Raw genomic sequence first — 26,677 nt, 5'->3', positions numbered from 1 at the left:
GGAAATTAGGCCTCAAGGAAACCCCAAGCGCAGCTACAAGATCTAAGGCTCACTATAACATCTGTGCCCTACATGCCCCAGAACTTCTCCAAATACATTTTCTCATGCATTACACATGTTTCCTACATGATCTTTTCCCCTCTTCCTGAAAAATTCTTATTTATCCCAAAGTATTGAGCTAGGTCAAGTGCTGAGCTTGGAGACAAAAGACTCCACTTTGAGCCTTCAGCAGGAATGCTGCTGGCAGCTGGAGGACTTTGGTCCTAAATGACTCCTAAAGTGCTTTGGATGGTATATCACTACATCCATTCAACCTACTACCTTTTAGGGCCTGTAACTGTGCCACAGTTATTGACTTCTGGGTTTTATTTCTTATTGTGTCATGAAGGCTTCTCCATTCTGGCCATTGCCTACTACAAGGGTGTAATTTGAAATATCGCTATGTCTATAAACATTCCTGTATCTTGCTTCACTCCACCTTTCTCCTATACAGAATTATTATTTCTCTTTTCTGTGTCCCCGTGTTATTTTATTGATACTTCTTCTAGTACTTACCTCATTGTGTAATGATTCATACTCACATGCCTCTCTTCCCTTACTCAACTATTAGCACCTTAAGGGTAGGGTATCTGATTTGTTCCTATTTGTAACCAGCTCAGTATCTGGCTGATAGTAGATGATCATAAATGTTTAATGAATAAACTAATAAATGTAGCTTAAAGCAGTGACTGTCTACCTCTTCATCAATTGGTGGAGCAGACGGAACAGCCAACTGTATGAACAAAAGCCATCAAGCATGTCCAACAAAAGTGACTGAGTGTGTATAGGGAGGCAGTAAAGTAAACAATATCTCAAGGGTCACAGCTGTTTCACTCTGCCTTTCAGCTAAGAAATGCCATGATTTACTTTCTGCTCTTGCCAAGGATGAAAAAATAAAGTCATAAACAAAAAGTGAAGGAGTGAGGAATTACTCAGTTTGGATGGACAGGTCAATCTGTTTGCCCACCTGTGGCCAAGCAAGTACAATCAAAGAATAATATACTTTCTTTTTCTGTCCCCATTTCAATCTTTATTCTTTTAACAAAAATGAAGGGATCTTCAATGAGAAATGTAGTTTCAAACTCGATATCACTATCAAAATTGGTTTTATAGACAGAATTGGGTATCCCCAACATTGTAGGGACTGTTTCAAAATTTCTGCCCCCAGTACTCCCCTTCTTGCTTCAGGTTGCTAAACTCTAACAGTGCTCCTGTGTAATAACTATTTCACAGGGATTTTAGGAGGATTTAACAGATTAAGAATTGACAAATGTAGAAACCCTTAAGATAGTACGCATGGCATGTGCCTAATAAATATTTTTATTTTATTTATTTTCCTGTAACAGTTTAAGTTCCGTAACAAATTATTTATGTGTGTGGAAGGTTTGGAGGAATAAGGTCAATATGGCAGTTTGTATGTAATTTGTTTTGGAAATTTTTATTTATTAAAGTAACATAGATACATAGTAAAACTTCAAACAGTATAAAGTAATATTAAATGTCCTCCTCTCCCCAAACCTGCTGTTAGCATGGTTATTCTAAACCACATGCTGAAATTTATTTCTTTCCAATGTGTCAGTTTTAAATACCGACTATAAACTTGCCTATGAAAGATTAAGAATTTATTTATTTATTTCATCCCTACTAATTTTATTTATATGAGTACTTAATTCTTCAATTGGTTTCATTTTTATCTTTAGGTTTTATATATACACTCATGTATATACATACACATATATATATACACATATGTACATATATTACTATTTTTGTCATCATATACTTTATTCCTTGATATCTACCATGTAAATAATTATAAATTTGAAGAACCTCATGCCCAGTGATTTTCAGGTAAACTAACTCATTGGTGGGCAGGAGAATGGGGCTGAATTGTAGTGTTGCCTGTTTCTGTGGCTAATTTCAAGCTACTATCCTGACTGTACATTCCCTTTTATAAGTACAATCATATTTAATGTTTTTCCTGTGGTTTGATGTTTTTAAAAAATCAATAAGCTGCATTTATAAAATTATGGTTATGCAAATGTTATTCAATATAGAACCAAATATTATGATTTCTCATAGAGAAAGAAACATAATCCTGATAGGAAATAAAGTAGATCATCAAATAAACTAGAATTTTCAAGTTCTAATTGTATTTTAGAAATAATTAAATCTAGGGGCATCTGGGTGGCTCAGTCGGTTAAGCGGTTGGTCCTTCAGCTCAGGTCCTGATCTCACAGTTCATGGGTTCTGCCCCACATCGGGCTCTGTGGTGATAGCTCAGAACCTGAAGCCTGCTTTGGATTCTGTGTGTCCCCCTCTCTCTGTTCCTCCCCTGCTCAAACTCTGTCTCTGTCTCTGAAAAATAAATGTGAAAGAAAGAAAGAAAGAAAGAAAGAAAATTAAATCTATCATTCTGAAGGAGGAGGTGATTCTTCCAAAATTGAAAAATGAAAATACAAGGTAGCAGGAACAACAGATAATAGAAAATGTGTGCTACCTTTTACACCGTTTTTTTTTTTAATTTTTTTTTCAACGTTTATTTATTTTTGGGACAGAGAGAGACAGAGCATGAATGGGGGAGGGGCAGAGAGAGAGGGAGACACAGAATCGGAAACAGGCTCCAGGCTCTGAGCCATCAGCCCAGAGCCTGACGTGGGCCTCGAACTCTCGGACCGCGAGATCGTGACCTGGCTGAAGTCAGACGCTTAACCGACTGCGCCACCCAGGCGCCCCTACACAGTTTTGATTACAGAAGCATGTTGTCTTGCAAAACACTTTGGAGGACATCCAGAAGTCTTCACATTATTAAGGGTTACCACCAAAAAGAGAACAGACAGAAAATTATTTCCTACTCATATTAAAATGACCCTACAAAGGAAACAACCAGAAAAATGGACCTAGATTCCTAGCAGGAATTTGAGTGATGTGAAACAAAGTGGAGACAGATTTGTGGTTTTGTATAAGCATGTAAAATCAAGCCTTCTTGCCTAAGAAATTATTGGCAACTACAGACTTGTTGCTTCTCCAAGTACATGTAAATACTCAGATGCAAAATTGCCTATCTTCTCTGACTCATATGTTCTGCTGGTTTCCACCATTTGTTGGAACAACGCAAGTTTTTGTGATGATTAAGTTGTTTTATTTCTTCACTGTTCAATTTTCTCCATTCGCTCATTCATTCAACAGTAGTCACTAGCCACGGGTGGCTACGAAGCAACTAGGAAAGAAATATTTAACTTTATGTAATTTTAATTCCATTGTGAAAAGCCACATGTGACTAATTGACTATGTACTGGCAGTGCAGTTCTTACAAAAGCTGTAGACAAAGGAAAGACAGAGATGCCTCCACTGGGGACTCTACAGTTTGGCCTGGGAATGAAACAATCTGCTCATCTCTTACTTAGAAAGTCCTCTTTGGTCTGGAGGTCTGGGTCACATAGGAGAAAATAAGAGAGTCGGCAATTTAGTGACATTAAATCTGTGCTACAGGAGACTGAATATTCTAACCATGAAAATCATATCATTTCATTCTTTTTCTTGCTCAGTGTCATGATACATTTTGTGTTGGTTCATATTTGGGCTTTGATGTTCTTGCATGTATCCCTTTGTTATTTCTGGAGATTCTAAATGCTTTTGCTTTACCTGCTGGGCACAAGAACCATATGCCTTCAAACTGTTAAGAGCTTCCAACTGATTTTTTAATGATATATTTTTTGTTTGTTTGTTTGTTTTAATGTTATATGTTTAATGGATTCCACTTTTCATGAAGATCCTGTGAATTCCTACACTCATTTCAGCCTCTGCTTTCTTTACCTGCTCAATAGCTGATATCTTGGGTTTTCTTGTCATATTCTTGAATCCAGTCATTCATACATTCAATAAATATTTGTTGAATGCCTACTAAATGCCAGATACTTTCATAAATATTGGGAAATCAGCAGTGAACAAAACCAAGTCCCTGAACTCATATTCCATTAAGGGGAGCTACCAGGGTAAACAAATAAATAAAAATAATATACCAGGCAGGGAAAATAAAGCAGAGTAAGGGGGATAGAGAATGCTGTGAATGGGAAAAGGTATGTTGCTATTTTACAGGTTGGTCATGAAAGGCTTTAAGATGGCATTTAGCACAGAGGCCTAAAAGGAGAAAGAAGAAAGCCATGTGAATATTAGGTGAAGAACATAGCCCAGCAGAGGGAACTGCAAATGCAAATGTTCCCAGGTGAGATTTGTGGGGGTGATTAGTTGAGCTCTTTGTCCATGGAAAGGGTTTGTCAACCTGTCCTAATCTGTGTGAATGGGAGAGCACAGGCAGGACACCTTTTAAAGAAGGTTTTAACTCTAGGGCAGGAACACCTTTGTTTGAGAAGGAAGATCATAACTGCATGATGATTCAGTGTGTGTGTGTGTGTGTGTGTGTGTGTGTGTGTGTGTGTGTTAGAGGTGGGTGATGTAAGAAAAGTCACCTGGCTGTCTGGCAACAGTTCTTTAATTACTTGGACTTCTCCATCATTACCCAGTTGAATTCTGGGTTCACAGTTTCCTCTGCAACCACAGGTTTTCTTTGTGTTCTAGACTATGCTTTCTCGGTTCTGGTTTATCAAACAAAAGAATTCATACTGCTTTTCATATTATAAAAAAATGCCTCAGTATATGTATTTGCTGATGTCTTCATTTTCAGATTGGGGCTATGTATAGGTTATTCTCTACTAACTATTTTAATAGGATTTTGGAAGGAAAGTAAATTTACGTAGCACCTCAAACTTGAAATCAGAATTCTTATGGGCTGTTGTGGCTGGAGTCCAAGACAGAGCAGACTGTATGGGATAGTCCTGAGTAGGCCATCACAGGAGGAAACTATTAGAGATCAGTCTTTATTTCTATGTTCTGAGACTCTTACTATGTGAAGATGACAGTAACTGGGCTGTTATGGTTTTGTTATTGGTAGTATGCTAAAATTTGGTATCGTAAGACTATAAATCAGGGGCCTCACAGACTGAGTGACTTGTGGAGGGTCCATACGAAGGTAAGATAATAGATAAGGTTGGGGATACAGACATCAGTAACAATGGCTTATCAACATCAGCATGAAATGGGTATTTCCCTCAAAATACAAAGACATCTCAAGTGAGAAAGTGTGTTCTAAAGAGTCTGGGTGTATAGTTTAACAAGATTATGTTTTAATGTCTTTTACTCATCTTTCCTAAAACGGGAGGGATCTTGAGGAAGGCTAGTCTTGTAGTTAAAAGTGAAGACTCCAGAGCCATATTTAGAGGGGTTGAAATCTATCAGTTAAATGCAATAACATGTTAAATAAGCAGTAGCCTGCAGACCTGAAACACTGGGAGCCAGAAATGGCTCAATTAAATAAATGTGTACTGATTATCATTATGTGGCAGGGCCTGTGCTGGTCCCTGGGGCCAGAGAGACAGGAAATGTATTTTTCTGTGTATAGGGACTTCACAGCTGGATAGGGAAATGGTAGCATAAAGAAATGATTACTACTGTCTAAATTTTCTAGGTCAAATTCAAGAATAAAGATATGATGTCAAAATCATATAAATGTAACTTCACCATTAGAATATGAGCTATCTTACATGTATGTTAAACTATGCTTTCAAATCACATATCAGAAGCTATGTAACTCAGAAAAGTGCTATACATGATAGGAATAAATGGAACTGAATTAAAATGTAAGAGACTATTAACAGTATTACTAACAAATTTGATAACATAGTGAAAATATCCTAAATACTAAAATAAAGGAGGTAATTTAGAGAATTCCCCCTCACTTTACAAATAAAGAAACTGTAACCTGGAGACTTATCTGGGAAAGACCTAGAATGTAAGGCTAGATGCAAACTTTCAGTCAGAAGTTCTTTTCTACTGTAGGTAAATGATAAAAAAATCTCAGATAAGTCTCCCACAGCACACACAAAGGCACAGAAATTAATTTTATCAAGTCACAGCACCCATAATAGGAAGTTCCACTTCTCTTGACTTCTTTCATTTTAACCAATTATCCATTGATTCAAAAATATGAAGAGAGGTATCTATTCCAGACCCTAAACTAAATGCTGGAGATGTAACTGTTGCCCTCATAGAATTCATGGTCTAGTAGGGAACATAGCTGAAAACAGTATAATAATAATATATTACTATATTATAAATATACTATAATTATAATTTTTACAGTTATATGCACCCACACATATATATATACATATATATGTATAGTGTATATATGTATAACAAATAATATAATTGCCATGTAACTATAAAAAGAAATTATTACTCGATATGTATCATGGAAAACAGGACCGAGGGTAATTGTGTAGCCAGTAAAGGTTGTAAAGAGGTTCCCTTGATCATGTTGCTGAAGAATGAGTAGGATCCTTCAAGGGGTCCTGGGAGGCAGCTAACCTAGGTGAATGTGCCTTCCTTCACATGTTTTCATAAGCTTATCTCAACAGGAAGGGATTCAGAAGTCTAATTTTGCCACCTCCTGGGCTCCACTTGCTGTTCTACTCACTGAGACACTTGTTCTTGACTTGTGCACTTGAAACACTGCCTCAGCTCTACCATTTGCTATTTTCCTGGCTGCAAAGTGATGGGGGTGTTGGATTTATATCATTGCTACTTTTATCTATTTACATATTTTTCTGCTCACTAGGAATGGGGTTGTGGTGGATAGGAAGTCAGTTAAACTTTACTAAAAATGTGCTGTGGAGAATTGGCTATATTATTTTGCTGTTAAAAAGGGGAGGAGATGGAGCATCTGGATGGCTCAGTCAATTGAGTGTTGGACTCTTGATTTGGCACAGGTCACAATCTCCCAGTTCATGGGATCAAGCCCCACATCAGGCTCTGCACTGATGGCATGGAGCCTGTTTGGGATTCTTTCCATCTCTCTCTCTCCCTCTCTCCCTCTCTCCCTCTCCCTCTCTCTCTCCCTCTCCCTCTTCCTCTCCCTCTCCCTCTCCCTCTCCCTCTCCCTCTCCCTCTCCCTCTCCCTCTCCCTCTCCCCTGCTCTCTCTCTTGTTCTTAAAATAAATAAACAAACAAATAAGGAGAACTACAAGGTACTCAGCCTTTGGGAATATGGCTTACAAATAAATTTTCCATTGCAAATATCCCCACTCCTTCTTCAGGAGAGAAATCAGAATGGAAGACATGATCCCAGTTGCAAGCTCACTTGAAAGTATAAAATGTGCCTGTTACAATAAACTCAGACTACTCAAGATGGGAGAGTGATTATTTTGAAAGGGGAGAATTTCATTTTAAAATGAGTATTGATTTCTTTTATTATTAGAACAAAACATGCACACTGAGTATAATACAGAAAATTATAAGGAGGAAAGCAAAATTACCCAGCAATCCCATCTTCCTGGGTTAGTTACATAGATAACATTGTGGAATACTTCCTTAACATCTTTCTACTAATTATATGACATTATATTTGGAAGAAAAAATAAGCCACTTGACATATTGAAGTTTTTTAATAGAATCCAGTTCTAATAGTAAAAAGCTTTGTTATATTTTCTATTTCATTTGCTCAAATTATCTGCCCTTCTTTGGATTTTCTGAGCAGTAAGCAGAAGCTACTTCCTTTCTCTTTCCAATGCATTTCTGTCACTATTTTCTCAGCTCGCTTTTCCCCTCTTTCTCTAAGCTTGTGATCATCATGTTACTCTGCATCTTTCAGGTTTCTGTCTTTGTCTTCCATGATACCCCAGTTGAGTCGAAACTCTCTCCTACTAGAAGAATTTTCATAAAACAATATTAACAATAAGATAGAGAATTGATATTTGAACCTGACTAAATTAGCCTCTTCTTAGAATATTACAACAATGAACGAGAACAAGGGCATATAGAGCTTTTGGATTGCTGTATTACACAGAGATATATAGTACCAATTATTTAAATCTTGGGTAACCTTACACTTTTGGATCAAAGGACAGGTGAAAATGTAGCTCTACCTCAGTGGGATACCATCTGGAGATAGAAAAATAGAAAAGGAAAAATGGTAAGAAGTTGGAAATACAGATATACATAAAATAGGAGAATTCCTGAAAAGCTACAAATGCTTCAATTTAAGAGTCCTCATTAAATTACTGAGTAAAACATTATTCATGCTGTTGTGATTAGGGTAATCTTAGGTGTAGCACTCTTCAGAGAACTTATCGTTAATAAAACCATAATGGTGAAGTTGTTAACTAGAAATTATCATATTAGTTATTTCTGAGTTTGGCATATCAGAGTCTGGGCCATGCTTCTAAAACAATGATTAACAAATAGTGTGTTCAACAAATATTTGTTGAACAAATGAATGAATACTGTATTGAATTTGGAAGTGTTTGATCGCTTGTAAGATTGAGTCTATAGGAGGCAGAATTAATACTCAGCATTGAAGTTTGCTACAAGTATCAGCAATAAGACAACCCTCATTGTCATTTAAAAGTGTAGGAACAAAAGTCAGGACAGTACTAAATAATAAACTAAAATTGAGTGGCTAGGATGCTGGAGGCAGGAGTAGAGCCAACTTCTGGGGGAAAATAAGATGGTAGGATCCCCACAGTATTGAGGATATCAAGTGGTCACACTGTGTACTTCAGCCAAGAACAATGCCAGGAACAGATTGCTGCTCAGTAAGTAAGATTTGTTAAGTGGGTGAATAATGAACTCTAACCCAGAAGAGTGGGTGGGCACCCACATAAGAGTGTATGGGTGTGTGGGGGGGGTGTACTCAGATATATCAGTCACAAGGCAGCAAGGGACCTAATGAGTAATTGTTGTTACAGCAATTTTCATAGGTTTAGTTATGCATACAAAAGATTTCACCTTAGACTACTACCTCAAATGGCCTAATATCTCCTCACAGAAACTGACAGAATCGATTCCAATCACTTGGGGTAATATCGATAGACTTCACTCCAAAGCAGAAATAGTGCATGGTCTTCTTATTTAAACAGTTTTACCTTGTAAAAATTCAAGATTTAAGAAAGAAATGATGCAAGTAGTATTTGTGGGTTTTTTTTTCCTTTTTCTTTTCTATAACATTGAGCAGTAGGCTCAAGGGATAGTACAGATTGGTATTATTTTCATTTTATGAATTGGTCTTTACAAAAATCTATGGGGTCAGTTTTATATCCCCTTTATTAGTTGGAAAAATTGGTGTTCATTGAGTGAACTCAATGCTTTCCAAACTTTATGTGTATGAGAATCAGAAAATCTTGTTAAAATGCAGATTCTGATCCAGCAGGCTCTTGTGGCATGGGTGTATGTATTTTTTTTTCTAATTTTTATTTATTTATTTATTTTAAGACAGATAGAAAGAGAGAATGCAAGTGGGAGGGAGGCAGAGAGAGAGAGAGAGAGAGAGAGAGAGAGAGAGAGAGAATCCCAACCAGGCTCCACACTGTTAGTGCAGAGCTCAATGACAGGCTAGATCCCATGAACTGTGAGATCATGACCTGAGCCAAAATCAAGACTCAGACACTTAACCAACTGAGCCACTCAGGCACCCCTGGGTGTATGTATTTCTGTGAAGCTACCAGGTGATGTTTTGTAGCTGGTCCAACTACCTTCCTTGAAGTAACAAATAACTAAGAGACTCATTCAATGTGACAAAGCTAAAAATGTTAGGACCAGGATTTGAACTAAGCTCTTCTTATGGTAAATCTGAGACCAAAAACCATGGAGTTAGAATTCTGTTTCCCAAAAGATAAGAAAACAAAGATTAATGAGGACCTATCACCTTCCTGACACTGTCTCACACCCTTTGAGCAGGAGAGAAAATCCTAATTACTCTGATAGGAATCAGAAGACTGTAATAGGAAACCTCTTCTCTCCTCGAGATATTTTCCAATAAAACTTCCAGATTTCACTTGCTATTATTGATTAACCTCTTGTCAAAGTTGTCAATGATTTCCTTGATTTTAAAAACAATGGACATTTTTTTTAACTTGACAATTCAGGAGGATTTGACACTGAAGATCATTCCCTTCCCTCCTCCCTTGATGTCTGTTTTAGTGCTCCATCTGTGTTTTACCGCTCTGGCTGCTGCTTCCTAGTCTCCTGTGTAGGGTCCTTTTCATCTGCCCCTCTTTCTTGTGTTTCCTGAGTATTGGTTCTTGGACCCAGACTTATTTTACTTTGCCCTCTTTCCCTATGGGATCAATGTTTAACCCTTCCATAGAATTCAACTTTCACCTTCAAGTTTTAACCTCCAGATTATACCTTTAGCTATAATCTTTATACTCCAGATCTTTATACTTATTAAATATCTATAGCCCAATTTATACTTATTAAATATCTATAGCCCAAAACTAAACTGAATTAACTCATCTTTTTCCCTTAAATTATTTTTTTAATGTGTCATATCTTTGGTAAATCCATCCACCTGGTTGCCCTCTTCACTTCCTCTTTTACTTCCTGCATTCACTTCCCTTCCCTCTTACTTCCTACATTTAATCTAATTTTATAGATTGACTCTTCTAAATGGCTTTCAAATAACTTTCATCTCTCCACTTGCACATCTGCCTATTTCAGATTCATATCTCATTCCTTGATCATTGACAAACCCTTCTAACCTCTGGCCTTATTTCTTCCTAATCCATTTTCCACACTACTTCTAGAATAATCATTCTAAAATACTAATGTGATTGTGTCACAATCTTGCTTAAAGTGCTCCCCTTTGTTTTAGTATAGTTGATAAATTCCTTAAGTAACATTGAAAGTACAATATGTCCCTTTCTACTTTTCCTGATCATTGCTCATCATTGATATCCTTCTCCTTATGAACAAGACCATAAACATCCTGGCCTACTTTTAGTTTCTCCATATGGCATGCTTTGTCATATATTTATGCCTTTCTGCTATCAATCTTTTTAGAACCACCAGAACACTCAATGGCCATTTTCCAAGCTAACCTCAATGTTCCCTCTATGATACCACCTCTTCAAGAAAACTTTCCATAATTCTTTCAGCCTAGGTGTTCTCCTCTTACATGTACTAACATAGCACCCTGGTTTATATCTTAGCACTGACTACACTGTATTATTTATTTGAGTCCTTTTAGAGTATGAGCATTCTGAGGACAGCAATTGTGTCTTGACTTCTGAATAACCAGAACAATGGACAGAGCCTGGAAGTTTAATTAACTTTTGTTGATGAGTGATGTTGGGAAAAAGCCACTTTCTTGACTAATTAGTCAAGGGTTTCCTTTCAATGTTTCACCATTTTGCAGGAATCATACATTCTAAAATCACAGATCTTAATGAGTGATTTAAGCTTAATTTCTTTAAGCTTATGAGCTTAATTTCTTTAAGCAGTACATGACCAGACACATCCTGTTAAAAACATTCAATAGTAAAGGACTCTCACTAGAAAATATCATTTTATCATTTACAAGAGGTCTAATTATCACACTGACAAGAAGATTAGACTGGGTTTCCTTCACTCTTAACTTTTACCCAGTAGCACACTCTTGGCAAAGGCAGTGAATGGATCTCAGGCTAGTTGCTTTAACTCCTTTCTCCCTAACTTTATATCAGGATGGGGTGATTCTCTACTCATGATAGAAAGACAAAATAAATGCCTTGAATGGAGACATAAATGGAGGTGGTGTTCCTGTGGATTGGGGTTTGTTCTTATTTTCCAGAATCTTTTTGGTGAATGCATTTTTATTTTCATAACACAAGCAAAACAGTTAAAATTATCAAATTAACACCTGTTCATTTAAAAAGATTCAAAAAATATAAAGCATTCATAGAAGAGATAACACAAATCACATATAATCTTACATTTCTGTGATAGATTGTTAAAATTTTGATGTATATCTTTCCAAAATAAATGGGATCACATTATATATGCTGTTATGTATTTTTTGAAATCAATTATGTCGTTCATTTACTTTATAACATGTGTCTAAGCATGTTGTCAAATCAAAATTATTGCCATGAAAAAATATTTTATTTCTATTCAAGAGATTTCAAAATGCAGAGTGGCAAATAGAGTAGAATACTAATTGCTATATATTATCTTAAGGGTGTTATGAAAATTGGAAATTGCCAACCTTATGCTTTTTTTGTATGTTTGTACAAAACATTTTAATTACGTGAAAGATTTATGGAAATAAAGCTGTGATGTTCAAAATGCTAGCCATTTGCCACATGTGGCTACTTAAATTTAAATTAATTAAAATAAAATAAAATTAATAATTTATTACTGCAGTTGCACTAGCCAGATTTCAAGTGCTTAATAGCCACATATTACAAGTGCTTCTAGCATTAGAGAGCACAGATATAAAATATTTCCATCATCACAGAATTTTCTATTGGGGAGTGTTGGTGTAGAGTTCTAATATATATGTTACAATTTAAGTTTAACAATTTGTTGAGCATCAAGTATGTGTCAGATGTTATGTTAGACACCTTTCGCTTTTCTAGTGGTATTTTACTTAATACTCCCCAAAAGTTGTGGGATAAATAGTTGCCATACCTACTTTTCAAGTTAAAAAAAAATGGAGGCTCATGGAAGCAAATTGACTTGATTGTAAGGGTTGGAAGTCAATTGTAATCCTCATGAAAGTGTACTGATTTGATTAAAAGGGTTGGAAATCAATTATAATCTGTCCAACATCACTGTGTTAGTATCTGGTCAGCTGGGGCACTTGGTCTCATGGTACATAAGCTGCTGATTTCCCATATCAGAATTGCCAGGAAAGTCACCCCTTTGAATTCCATGTTGAGAATCAACTTGGAGACAAGCATCTCGATTCACTCAGTTATTCTTTATGGCCACACTCCCTTTAATTGAGCTGGACAGTTGGGCTATGGCCTTCAGCCATTCTCCTAAGGTCTTAAAGTCCAAGATTCTCAACATTACTCACAAAACCCATCACAATTTTGTCTGAACTCTCTTGCATCATTTCCCATTCTCTACTTCCCAGCCTTGTGCCAGTCATGTGAAGTAATAATTCCCAAAGGAGGTATCATGTTTCCCATGTTTTCAGATAACTCATTCACTTGAACTGAAAGCTTCTTTTACTCTTTTCAACCTATCTAACTATTGGTGGTTTTTAATACTCAGCTCAGGTCCTGACTCCCCCTAGATGCTTTGCCTTAACCACAGAATATGACTTAGGAATCCTTCTAATTTAGGATTTCTTATTGTGTCTTGTTATTTTTAATAAATCACAGTTACCACAGTGTGATCATTGATTAACTTGTGTGTTTCTCCATTGACTATAATCTCCTTGAGAGTAAGGCTTATATCTTATTCTGCCACAATACCACATATAGGTTTAAATGTTCAATTCTGATAATTAACTTTTTTTCCAGATATGAGATATCATCTGAAGATACAGAAGCGGAAGAAGAGAGAGTCCTCTCTTAGACAAAATATACCTCAAAGGATTAGTCTCCATCTTTCCTTCACATACCACATCTTCTCTAAAACAGGTAAGGACAGTCACCTGTCTTTGATGGTCCTTATACTAAGATCATCTCTAGGAATACTGTGGCTCCTTGTTTCAGAATATGGGGAAAAAGAGGACAAGTACCATATAGAAGAGCCTGTAGCTGCCCAAGAAGGTACGGCCAGCACACTTTTCTCGTAACTTTGTCCCCTTCCAAGGCTGGAGGTGGAGCTCTTTTCACGTGCTTCAGAGGGAAGCTGCTTCTTCTTCCCATCCCCCAACTGCCAGCCATGCTGTCTGAATCATTTGAGAAGTCCTCTCCACTCCTTCATTAACTCTCCTATGTGCCATATAGGGCTGGCTTGTGGTGACACCTGCCATAATGTGTCATCAGCTGACAGGCAATCACTTCGTAGAGGGTATTGCTCTGCTACAGAACACACATCAGATTGACATACTGCCTCTCCCTGATAGGGAAGAACAATTCTTCTACATCCTCAGGTAAAGAAAAAAAGTGGTATAAAATGCCAGGCTCCTGTAGCAATATGATGTGCATAGGGACATTATAAACAGGAGAGTTTTTATAACTGTCATTCACCTTCCTGGCCTTGGGATGTGTGACATGGTTGTGACAATCACTTGCCCTCATCTCAAGCATATTCATTTATCCATGCATTTATTTATTCATGTATTCAACAAATTTGGGGGGTACTTTCTAAGATTTAGGTACTTGCTGGAAGCTCCAAGGGGATACAGGGGTAAACAAAACATGGTCCCTGACATTAAGAACATCTCATTCAAGCAGGAGACACAAGCACATAAACATGATTATAATGTAATGAGACAGGGGCTTGTAAAAGAGTCAGACATGAAGCACTGTCAGGCAGAGCACAATGGAAAGAGCCATTTATGAAGCCTGAGGGAATCAGGGAATGTTTCAAGGAGAAATGAAATAGGAGTTGATTTTTGAAGGAAAATGACATTTCATGCGAGCTGGGTAGGGAAGTCCTTCCTGGCAGTGGCAATAACAGGTGCAGAGGAGGTAGGTGTAAAGGGGTGTGAACCACAGTGCTCTGTGGCTGGAGCATGAGATAAGCAAGTGAGAGTCCAAGGAGATGGCATCAGACATGCCTTTGGGGAACATAGGATGTAACTGTCTCATGTTGACAGTGGCTGGTCATCAGCTATTTAGTCAGGGTGGAGCACAGAGATTTTAAGGTGAATGCTTTCCAACTGAGTCAGGAAAATAATAGGCTTTTAAAACTTCTGTAGTTCCCCTTGTTTATTTTTATCTTTTTCTGTATGCGTGTTCATAATGATTAAAAACTCTAAAATACACACATAAAAGTCCTGGTGGTTTACTTTTGTGAGTAGCATGAGAAGAGGGGAGCTTGGGAGACTAGATCTCACTTCATAGGGTAAGGCAGTTCACAGCAGCATAACAGAAAAAAAAAAGAACAAGGAAGGAAGGAAAGCTGAGAACCATGGCGTTAGTGGAGTAAGGGAAGACGGGTCCCAGAGACACCAATCTGAGACAGAGAAGTGGTCAAGTGTACTTGAAGCCTAACTGGCTGATCCCTCTCCCAGGGAAGGCTGATCTGGTGTCAAGGGACTATTGCAGGGTAAGGGTCTAGAGGGCATGCAATGCATATATGAGGAAAAAGCCATGAGGTGAGGTTAGAGAGACATGGAAAACACTAGAAATGGCAGACCCATGTAAGCAGGTAGAGGTTGATTGCTTTGCTGATTGTGTATTTGCTTAGACAAGATATGCCCAGTAAAACTTGTGTATGGGCATAGAGAGGTGGATAAGAAATGTATTATCAATAAGGTAACCACGTGGGTCTTCCTTTTGTCCCCGAAAAGATATGGCCAACCCTGAAAGGTAGGGAGGCTGTCTAAGATTATGCCAGGTGCTAGCAGCAAAGGTATTGAGATCAGACAGGAAGGAATAAGTCTAAATCCCAGCTCTACTGCCAAATTATGAAATAGGCATGAAAATACCTTTCGGCATGATTGAGACGACTATCTGAAATAATGTATGTAAAATATTTAGCCCATTGCCAGGCTTTCAAAGAATGGAGCTGTTATTTTACACAGTTTGTATGTTTTCTATGTAGCACAGTACTGGGCCCTCAAGAAACTTAGAAACATTCCTTGGCATGACTTCTCTTGGTTTGCAAGTGCACTGGAAGTTTAAATTAATCTTTTGCAAGTATAAGGCACACGAAGAGTTATCACCGGTTGGTATTGAAGGAGATAGTCATTTGTCAGTAATATTGACCCAAGGAAAACCAGTCAGGTGTAAAGAGGCATCACTTTGAATTGATGTGACAGATGAAGCTCCATCATTTGAATGAGGAGACAGTAATAGGGTCACTGGATCTTGTGGGCCTAATCTGACACATAGTTAAATAGTCATTGCAATCCCAATACGCAAGATTCCTTAGTCATCTGTACAGTTAGGAGTTGGGGATATGGGTCGCTGCTAAGAGTAGAGGTAAAATTTGTGCCCCTCGGGCATGAAAACCTGAAATAGAATGACTACTTAGAAACAAACTGAAGGATTTGAAAAAGGCAGTAAATAGGTATCAATGTCCCAACAAAAATATTAGTACACTTAAAACTATTTCTTTGAATATATACATCACTTATCTGTTAAAATGATTCGCTGATAAACCTTAAGTGTCCATCTCTGAAAGCCAGCAAATCTTATTTAAATTTAACCAAGAGCAGGCAAAATTTTGACAAGCTTCTATTCTTCCTTCAGCATTCAAGCTTATGTTTAATTCAGTGTTTCATCATTTGCAATGAAATAAACTTCTTCATGCTATGAAAAATTTACAAAATGTGAAGCAAAGGGAGTGTATTTCAGGTACACAATGATATTAGCTGCTCAAAAAAAAATTGTTCATGTAAGGCATGAACTTACACTTGTGTATTGAAGAGGGAGATAGGAGATAATATTAGAAGCTAAAGAAACAGAAAAGTGTATATTCAATTTCCAGAACCCCATATACAAATTGGAGTCTCATTGTCTGCCCAGCATTGTTCTAGAGACTGTGTACATAGTGCACCTCCAATCTGCTGGTTTCCCCTGCCTTCTTTCTCTCACCCGCAATTCTGCCACAGTAATATGAATAAAATGAATATTTATGAAATTAATATGTAGTTCTAACACCGAATTTTAACTTCTTAAGGTCCCCCTCCTTTCTTCTCCTTCTCCTCTTTGTCCTCCCTCTCCCCCTCTATCCCACCCCTTGCAGCAGCAGGAAGCTGTGAACTCTGGGAGAAGTTCAGCTGTAGTCACCTCCACCACCATCAGTAGTGAATGCTCTCCTGGCTTCATTAACACCACCTCGTTTCTGTTCTTACAGTCCTACGAACTTCCCATAGTTTCTAATCTCAGTATTACTTCCTCTTCCCTTTTACTTTCTCAACTCTTCAAGCACTTTGGAAACATGTTCTGTCAAAGTACCTCTATTCGAAATACACAGTGTGGTTTCTATTTTTCTCATTGGACCCAGATTAACTCAAGGTCTTATTAGCCCATGAGTATACATGAAGTCAGAGTAGCAATCATAACACAAAATATGTCTTTCCTATCATCTACTCATGCAGATCTTCGCCACCTGCCACATTTCTCTCACTCAAGTGTAATGAGGGTCAATAGGGAGATCTCCTGTGTGCCAATTTGGTTGAGCAGAACCACTACATTGCTGAGTTTTCTGGGCGTCTGCCACCTCCTATCATGCCTCCCAGTCTCCATCATTGCTCTGTTGGAGCCTTCCTGGGTACTGCCACTCATGCCAAAGCACTGCCATATGCTCCTCTGTATACAACATCATGTCTTTTCACATGGGAACAAAGCAACATTACTTGTGTCGCTGGAAATCAGACTCCCTCACAAAAATAACTCCTTCAACTCTGGTCTAAAACCCCAAGTTGGCATAGAGGAAGTGATAATTGAGGGTGCTGAGCGAGACCTGTGGGGCACCTAGCTAAATCTCAGTCTATCGTTCAGTGAGATATGGTTGCATGGTCATCTCTCCAGAAATGAGTAGCTGAGAGGGAGGCCATGTGATGGAGTCTCAGAGGTGATGATCTCAGGTAGCCTAGGGGTGGACGAGGACAGTGGCACTGAGAAATGACAGGTGCACGTTTTTAAACAAATATATAAACGAATTGAATTTTAAAATGCACCCCCACACCCCCAAAGTTATTCTTCATTAAACACTTTGGAACTCTTCATTGAGCTCCAGCAAGAGTTATTCCTGACCTCATGTGGCACCAAGGTAGCCACCAGGCCTTCCTGCTTGGAGAGATAAGGACGTGTGGTGCAGAGATTCAATTTCAGGGAAAAAAAGAATTAACAAAATTTTTTCTCTAACCAATAAGAATTTGTGAGAAATCAAAATGTCAACAATTATGTTTGAAAACAGTTTTTTCCAGAAAGTTTTTTATTGAGATATATTTTATATACAATAAATGTACTCATTTTCAGTATAGAGTTCAATGAACTTTGGCAAATGCATATAGAACAGTGGGATCACCTCCAAAAGTTCCTTCATTCCCTTCCCAGTAATTCTCCCTCAATATAACAACTAGTCTGATTTCCTTCACTTTATATTAGGTTTTCCTGGCTTAGAATTTCATACACATGAAAAAATACAGTATTTCTCTTTTGTGTCTGGCTTCTTTCACCCAACCTTATGTCTATAAGATTCATAAACAGAGAAAGTAGTTTGTTCTCTTTCATTGTTAGGAGTATTCCATGATCCCATTGTTGTGTGTCTTTGTCAGTACTTAATTAGACACCTGGGATATTCCCAGTTTTTTTGCTATTATGCATAAAACTAATATAAAAAAGTGAAAAGAAATAAGAAAATCCCTATATTAGAGTACAAGCTACGCTGGTAGGACGAAACAATCCCAATACATCGTGGCTTCTACATGATAGATGCTTATTTCTGCTGACGTATATTCTAGAAGTGAAGAGCCCAGGGCTGAGGGTGGCTTTGTTCCCCCCAGGTTGATGGACTAGCTCTGCCATCCTCAAAACATGACTTTGATCTTTATATCTGAGGTGGCCATCCAATCATTGCCATTTCCCAGACAAAGGAAAAAGGAAGAGAGTATCCAAAATAAGAGGCTTTGCTTAAGAAAGTGACTGAAGGTTATATTATGGACATCACAGCTGCATATATCCCATTAGCTGGAACTAATTCATGTGTCTACTCCTATTACAGCAGAGGCTGGGAAATTTGTCTCCAGCTGGACAACCAAATGCCCAGTTAAAAGTTTGGGGCTCAGGGAACACATGCAGATATGTGGGTTGTGGTCTGAAAAAGCGTGCCCTGCTGATAAGCTAGGGGAGCTGATATCCAACCCATGCTCTGCTCATCAAGACAGTGAGTTCCAGTCTATCTTCTTCACACAAAACTTTGACAAGTCCTGTGTCCACAGAGCTGTCTCTGCCCCAAGGGCAACCTTTTTCTGATTTGTACAAGGTACCTATTTAGGCTAAGTGGCAGTCCTGGAAACTCCTAATAGAAGATATTAACAGCCCATACCAGAGACTCTCTCTCTGTGGGGTTCATATCCAGTTCTTGGGACTGGGCAAAATAGGAAGAAGTTAGGAATAAACACCATCCTTTGTTTTGCAGCTTTCTCTCTCTCCTATGTGAGTGCCACACCAAAATCTTCCTGTTTCAACCTAAGATAGGAGCTTGGCTAAAAATTAGCAGGGGCGCCTGGGTGGCTCAGTCAGTTAAACATCCACCTTTGGCTCAGGTCATGATGTCCTGTTCATTTGGGTTCGAGTCCTGCATCAGGCTCTGTGCTGACATCTTGGAGTCTGGAGACTGCTTTGGATTCTGTGTCTCCCTTTCTCTCTGCCCCACCCCTGCTCATGCTCTGTTTCTCTCTCTCTCAAATAAATACACATTAAAATTTTTTTAAATTACTTTTTGCAAATTGAGTACCTCTGATATCTTCCCCGCTATTTCATTCATATCCTTTATCCTCACTATATATTACATATAAGGAAACTGAGACTCAGAGATTTTGGGTAAATTAACTAGGAGCGTATAGCTAGTAGGCAATTAGATATGAATTTGGTCCCAGGTCTGTCTGACTCAAAAGCCATTGCTTATTTTATTATACTGCCTATTAAGTTACAAGCACTGGTACCTTGTGATAAAAAATGAACTACTTGTAATATGAACCTTTTTAATAGAGAGGTTTCAGGAAACAGGACATCACCAGGGCCACACTGTCATTGTGGTTTACACTTCCCATGAACTCTTTCCAATAAACATTTCATTTAAATTTAATAAAGTAGTTAATAAAGCCATAAAGGTTAATTACTAGTTAAGGGAAAAATATGACTTCACTTTGGTGAACATGTGAAAAATGAATCAACTTCGTTTTGCAGTTAACCCAGGATTATACAGGCAATAAAGCATGATTATGGATTTAACATGTTAATTCCCAGTAGATTTAATAGCGGTGCTATGAAGTACATGACCAATCGCTAACCCATCTGACAAGACTTCAGACAGCACTAATCAAGATTAAATCACTTGGCCCACATGTGGATGCAATATATCTTTCAAGATGAAATGACTATAATTTGTCATCATGGAGTTATTATAAATGCCGATAGGATGAAAAGTGGAGAAGGGAAAGTGGGGAACGCAATCTATGATCTCAATCTGACACCTCACTTTGGTAGCCATTTTTCGAAAAAAAATAACCTTTAATTTTTTTCATAGCTTAAAGATTCTCTCTAGGGATGGCTCTAGTGGTTCATGATTTACTTATAATTTGTAGAATAAAGCAAAGCATCCACATCCCTTAAAATATTTTGCCTTTCCAAAAATAGACCATTGGCAGAGTCAGCTCTTTGTAGCACTAATATCCTACATTCAACATCTCTTTCTGTTTCATCAGTGTTGCTTTGATTCTTGAGAAACAGAATCCTAAATAATAGTATATTTTGTTAATCATGGATTGTACTACCTGGTTACCATAAAGGAAAAATGGTACGTTGTTTTCATTACTTGAAGATTAGCAATAGGGATCTGAAAATGATGGGCCCTGGGCCAAATCTAGCCCACCGACTATTTTTGTATATGAAGTTGTTTTTTTTTTTCAACGTTTATTTTTGGGACAGAGAGAGACAGAGCATGAACGGGGGAGGGGCAGAGAGAGAGGGAGACACAGAATAGGAAACAGGCTCCAGGCTCTGAGCCATCAGCCCAGAGCCCGACGCGGGGCTTGAACTCACCGACCGCGAGATCGTGACCTGGCTGAAGTCAGACGCTTAACCGACTGCGCCACCCAGGCGCCCCTGTATATGAAGTTTTATTGGTACTTAGCCACACTCTTTCAATTATGTAACATCTTTGGTTGCTTTCGTGCTACAATGACAGAGATAACTAGTTGTTACAGAGACCATATTCCTACAGAGCCTAAACTATTTGCTGTCTGAAACGTGGTTATTTTTAGGGCCATCTGTCTCTCCCATTCATATCATGCATTTTAGACTTTGGTTCCCAATTTCCTTAAAGTCTCACATCAAAACTTCTCCCTCATAGTAGTGAGAATTAAATATAGGAACATGTGTTCTAATGAACCACGGGTGCTTAAAAATATGAATTCATTTCTCCTTGTCCAACATGTTGCTGTTGTTTTAACAGGAGACAGTACAGTGTGATGGTTAAGAGCATGGACATTGGCTTCATACTGTTTGGAGTGAGAGCCAGCTCTCCCACTATTATCTGTATAACCTTGGGCAAGTACCTTAAGTCCTCTGTGCCTCAGTTTTTTTATCTGTAAAATAAGGATTGTAATAATATAACTTCCTCAAAGAGTTCTTTGTACAATTAAAAAAGGTAACACAAACAATAGGTTTAGCATAGTTCTTGGCACACAGTAAGCACCACACTAGTGTTAGCCACCACCACCACCATCAGTCATCATTATTATTATCATCATCACCGTTAAAAGAGCTTAGATCATGCTGGAAAGAATTAGTCCATTTCCTACTGATTGAACAAGTGGTGTAGGAATTGTTAAATCTAAACAGCCCTGTGTTCAGCCCTGTGTTCAATCAAACTCTATGATCATCTACTTTTTAAAATCACAAATAATTAATTTAGCTTTCCTGCATTAGTTTCCACATTATGTAGTATAGGGTAAAGGAAAGATCTCATCAGTGAATTGAGGATTAAACCAGCTAATATTTATGAAGGCTTCTGAAACTGTCCCCAGCACATTGTATGTACTCAATAATTTATAGTTTTCTCCTCTGCCTTTCTGTTCCCTTTTTGGTAGCCTGACCCTCCTGATTGTCTCCTACTTCCTGATTACTCATGCTCTAAACCCCAGTGATGCTCATCACATCACAATTGCCCATTTGCCTTCCTCTATTCTCTGCCTCTTCAATTCTTGTGTCCACACCAACCTGTGTCATTTCATATGCCAAGTTTTTAACAACAATAATGAAAATAAATATTATCAAACAGCAAATATATATAAGTTTAATATTTATATGGCATTATTGCCAGGTATTGTTTCAAGCACCTTACAAAAATTGACTCCTCATAACAACCCTTTGAACTAGGTATCATTTATATATGATGAAGTTGAGGAACAGATGTTTTAAATAACTTGCCAGAGTTCACACAGCTAGTAAGTAAGTATAGAACAAGGATTTGAATCCAGACAGCCTGACCCTGGAGTCTATGCTTTTTGCCATGATGCTATAGTGCCTCCTAAAATGATTTCAAAATCATTTCATTTTGTTAAATCAATGTGCTCTAGTTAAATTTGTGTTTCCTAAATCTTTCTTTGATCAGAGTTTGAGACTAATGGAGTTCATAAACATATTCTACCAATGCATTTCTGCCTGTGAATTTACATTCATGTATGTTCCTTGCTTGTCCATCTGCTTGTTATACATGTAATGTTAAAGTCACATAGTCTCTCTCTGTGTGTGTCTCCCTCTCTCTTTTAAAAGTTTGGGTAAAATCATAATTTCCAGACGGACTTCAGCCCTACAACTGTTATTTTCAAGAAATGTTTCTCAAATTAATATACGTATTAATCACTGAGGATAATATTAAAATGCAGATTCAGATTCAAGTTGGAGGCTGAGACTGAATTTCTATCAAGTAACAAGTGTCATTTTTTAAAGTTTATTTATTTTGCAAGAGAGAGAGCACAAGTAGGGGAGGGGCAGAGAGAGAGAGAGAGAGGGAGAGAGGGAAAATCTCAAGCAGGCTCCATGCTGTCAGAGCAGAGTCCAATGCAGGGCTCAATCTCACGAATCATGAGCCAAAACCAAGAGTTGTACACTTGACTGATTGAGCCATCCAGGTGCCCCTGAAAGTGTCATTTTAATACAGTACATAGAGAATTTCATATTAATACACCATGATTACATAAGGGCATCCTTGTTGGGCACAGTTGACTAACTTTTAGGTTTAATAGAGAAAAGTGATTAGAATAGATCACACTGGACTTAATGGTAGGGATCCTTTTTGAGTCACTGTTTCCTCAAGATGGCTCTTACAACCAATGACCTACTTAAATAAAACTTTGTTTTGTACCCTTTATCATTAATTCATTCATTTAACACTCATTAAGTACCCGTTACGTGCCACGCTGCTTCTTTTCTTGAAGAAGGTCTCTTTCTTGGGTCGGGGAAGGGGGTGGGGTGGACCCAGACATGCATGATAAAAAGTCAAAATAAGTATTTTTGATGTTCCAATAGAAGTTTGTATGGGGATACAAAGGAAATTGTTCATTTGTAATAGCTTGATATTTGGGAAAATAATCAAGTTAGGCTTCAAAGAAGTATCCCTTGAATGGATTCTAGAAAGTAAGTATTGTCTAAGAAAACAGTGAAACAAAGAATATTCTAAGCTAAGAACTCATGAAGAAGACAGTGGCTTGGCCTAACTGCCGAACCAGCATTCTACTGGTATCATTGCATCTTGGGACTTTGGATCACATTTGAAAAATAAAAAGCAAAGAACATGATGCAGTAGACAGTAGAAATTGAGAAAGCATTAAATAGTGAAGCAGGGGAGAAATTGATGATTGCCTTGCTTCAGCAATTAGGCTGTTGCGTCTGTTCTTTGCTTGTTTTAACATCCAAGCACTATATTTCTGCTGAGGCATAGCACCTTATTCTTCTGAGTTCTCGATAAGTAAGTATATATGCAGAATCTTTATATTTCAAAATGTTTTTGTCTAGTAGTTGGTATATAAAAGTAACATTTATAATATATTTGCTTGTTCTGAAACCTAACATAAAAAATATGCCTGCCAACTCCCTAAACAGCGTTATAGTTGAACATTACTAAAACTGTTGAAGCTACCTGTGTTCAGATGCTTTATACAATAATAAATGATATATCAATGAAATAAATCTGCACATGGCAGCATTTCTAACCAGTGTCTTAAAATTTTACTTTGGGTCACTTAAACAATGTGATAAAATTTGTTGTATTTCTCTGTATAATATTAGTAGCTCACTTTGAAATGACTGTTTAACTTAAATCCAAAAATCAAGATTAATAGGTTAGAAATGGAAAGAAATCTAGGAAATCCTCTAGCTGAATGTTGTAGGTCCAAATTATATTATAATCCAGTAAACAACTTACAATCCACCATGGACCACAATAATGTGACAAAGAAGGCTAGGTGAATGTGAAAGAGGAGTCCAGTCAAAACCACTGACAATAAAGAAGTAAGAAAAAGTTTCAGATGTATTGCAGTGACATCATTGTATGGAACATCAGATCAGTGATTCAAAAAGCGATTGAATCAGTATCATTTAACTAAAGTTGGAACCGAATTGCAGAGAAGTTAACTAACTTATCCAAGATCACACAGCTCAATAGTACCAGACCAATTATAGGAAAAATGTGTATTGAACACCTATTATATGCAAGACACTGGAATAAGTGTTGTGAAGGGAGTGCATTTGTGTAAGACAGGGAGGTTACCATCTATTTTATTGCTAAGAGATGATGTATGTAGATATAAGGATGTGTATATATGTCCTTGTGCATAATATGTATGTATGTGTTTGTGTGTTTTGTCTTTTAGGACAGAAAGATATAGGAATGAGTTGAGGCCAAAGGGTAAAGGGTATGCAAAAGCAAAGAATTTGGACTTTATCCTCTCTGAAATAGGGAACCCCTGAAGAATTTTAGGCAGGAAAATTAAACAAATAAATTTGTATATTAGAATAACTGTAGCAGTGTGGATGATGATCTAGAGAGACAGCGTGCACAGAAGCAGGGAAACCAGTTAGGAAGTTACACTAATGGTTCCAGTGAGCACAGATGAAAAAGTCTTTCCTAAGCAGTTGCTGTGAGGCTTGATCAATATACATTAATTAAAATATGCATAATAGAAAGATATAAGCGTTAACCCATTTTTTTTTAATATTCACACCTGACAGTGACTCTCAAGTATCTTCAGACACCTCATTTCTCCTTACCTGCTTCTCATTAGATAGATGAAATGTACCTAAAGAAGTGTCAGACCAAAGAACATTAGAGTCAAGGACAGAGATGAAAACTGGCCCTGGGCTTCAGAGATTCAACTGACCCACATGCTATAGAAGATACCGTGTGAACTGAAGCATGTGTATTGAAAATCATTCACCTGCCTTCTCCTTGCTGGCTGAGATGAACCCCATTAGCATCAAAAGGACAATTCAGGGTGAACTTGGAAAAGAGGAATTGCCTTTTATCCTTACAAATAAGTAAAGTGAACCCTTAATGCCTCACTCTGCACGATTATATTGGTATTCTGGATTATGAATGAAAAAGTGCACTCAGTAGCAGAGAGGAGTAGGGATTAAGGGTCATAGGTACATTTGAGTTAGATTTGAAAGGCTCAGTCAAGCATGACAGGCTATATAAACACAAAGCATGGACAGTTAAACCTATAGTTTGGCTCTCAGCTCTGTTGCTTGTTATGATAAAACTTTGAAACTTTTTTTCTTCATTGAAAACATAGGCATAATTAAACCAAATTTATTCACTTGTTGTAAAGGTAAAACAACAGTGTTTGTGAATGTGTTCACCAAAGTGTGAAAGACAGGTGATAACTGAAAAAGACCACAACAACAAAAAAGTAAACAAGGTAAAGTTGGTTTTAAGATCAGTAACTCTGAAGGTAAGGCCATCTGGGTTTCAATCCAGACTGAAGCACTTACTGGATTTGAGTCCTCCAGCAAGTAGCATCAATAAACCTCAGTTTCCTTCATCCATAAAATGAAGACACAAATAATACCTGATAGAGTTTATGTATGTGTCATAAATAGTAAACTTTCAATATTAATTACTATTACTGTATTATCATGATTTTTTTTTCTTTTTCCCCATTCAAGAAAAGATGTTGCACATTTTATAAGTATGATGTTTTTGGTTCATTAGCACATTTTTGTGACTCCTTAATTAATCTTGGAATCTTTGAGTCAAATGGGAATTTATAAAACATTCAATCAGATTTCCCACATTTTTGGGATCCAGCCAAGCATGAACACTTCTAAGGACGAGAGCTCCTTCCCTCCATTGGCCTCTTGATCTACCATATGTCCATCCTGAAAGGAACCATATGACCCCTCTAATAGGACAGGCTTTCTTTCATTAAAAAAAATCACTTTCCTATATCTTCCTCCTTAAAGCCAAATTCATTTTCTAAACAATCCAAAGAAATATACTTTCCTAGAGAATATCTATTCATGTATTTGATATCCATTTTGGTTTTCCCTACCTGGAGAAATTCTCTACATCTTTGATCGCAGCCTAGTCATTAGCTCATAAGCACACTTGACCACAATAACAATTTTATTTTCCTTTATAAACTGTTACTAAGTTGTAGTGACTTTAAACCACTGCAATTGATTTCCTGTTACTAATTTCAGGACTTTATGTATATTTCCCATGAGTTTTTACCATGAAAGGTTTAGCTCATTGTTTATAGTGTACTGCTCACTTGATGTAAGTGTGTTTAAAAAAAAAAAGAGGGGCGCTTGGGTGGCTCAGGGGGTTGAGAGTCTGACTCTTGATTTCTGTTCAGGTCATGGTCCCAGGGTCATGGGATCAAACCCCACATTGGGCTCTGTGCTGAGACTAGAGCCTACTTGAGATTCTCTCTCTCTCTCTCTCTCTCTCTCTTTCTCTC

At 37.6% G+C, this 26,677-nt stretch overlaps 1 long non-coding RNA gene across 3 annotated transcripts in view; it reads left to right on the top strand.

Moving 5' to 3' along the window:
• Positions 1-25,835, top strand: part of LOC123381522 — an 86,534-nt gene extending 60,699 nt beyond the window's left edge. For 2 of the 3 annotated variants that reach the window (XR_006588590.1, XR_006588588.1), the window contains 3 exons: positions 4,138-4,264; positions 13,386-13,505; positions 24,945-25,835. This is a non-coding gene — a long non-coding RNA (uncharacterized LOC123381522). The remainder of the gene's footprint in view (positions 1-4,137; positions 4,265-13,385; positions 13,506-24,944) is intronic. The other variant, XR_006588589.1, reaches the window with a different exon arrangement.
• Positions 25,836-26,677: the final 842 nt, after the last annotated feature.

This window comes from Felis catus, chromosome D4 (assembly GCF_018350175.1).
Source record: "Felis catus isolate Fca126 chromosome D4, F.catus_Fca126_mat1.0, whole genome shotgun sequence".
Classification (NCBI taxonomy): Eukaryota; Metazoa; Chordata; class Mammalia; order Carnivora; family Felidae; genus Felis; species Felis catus.
Note: the sequence above shows the minus strand (reverse complement) of the source record. Positions and strands in the feature narration are given on the sequence as shown.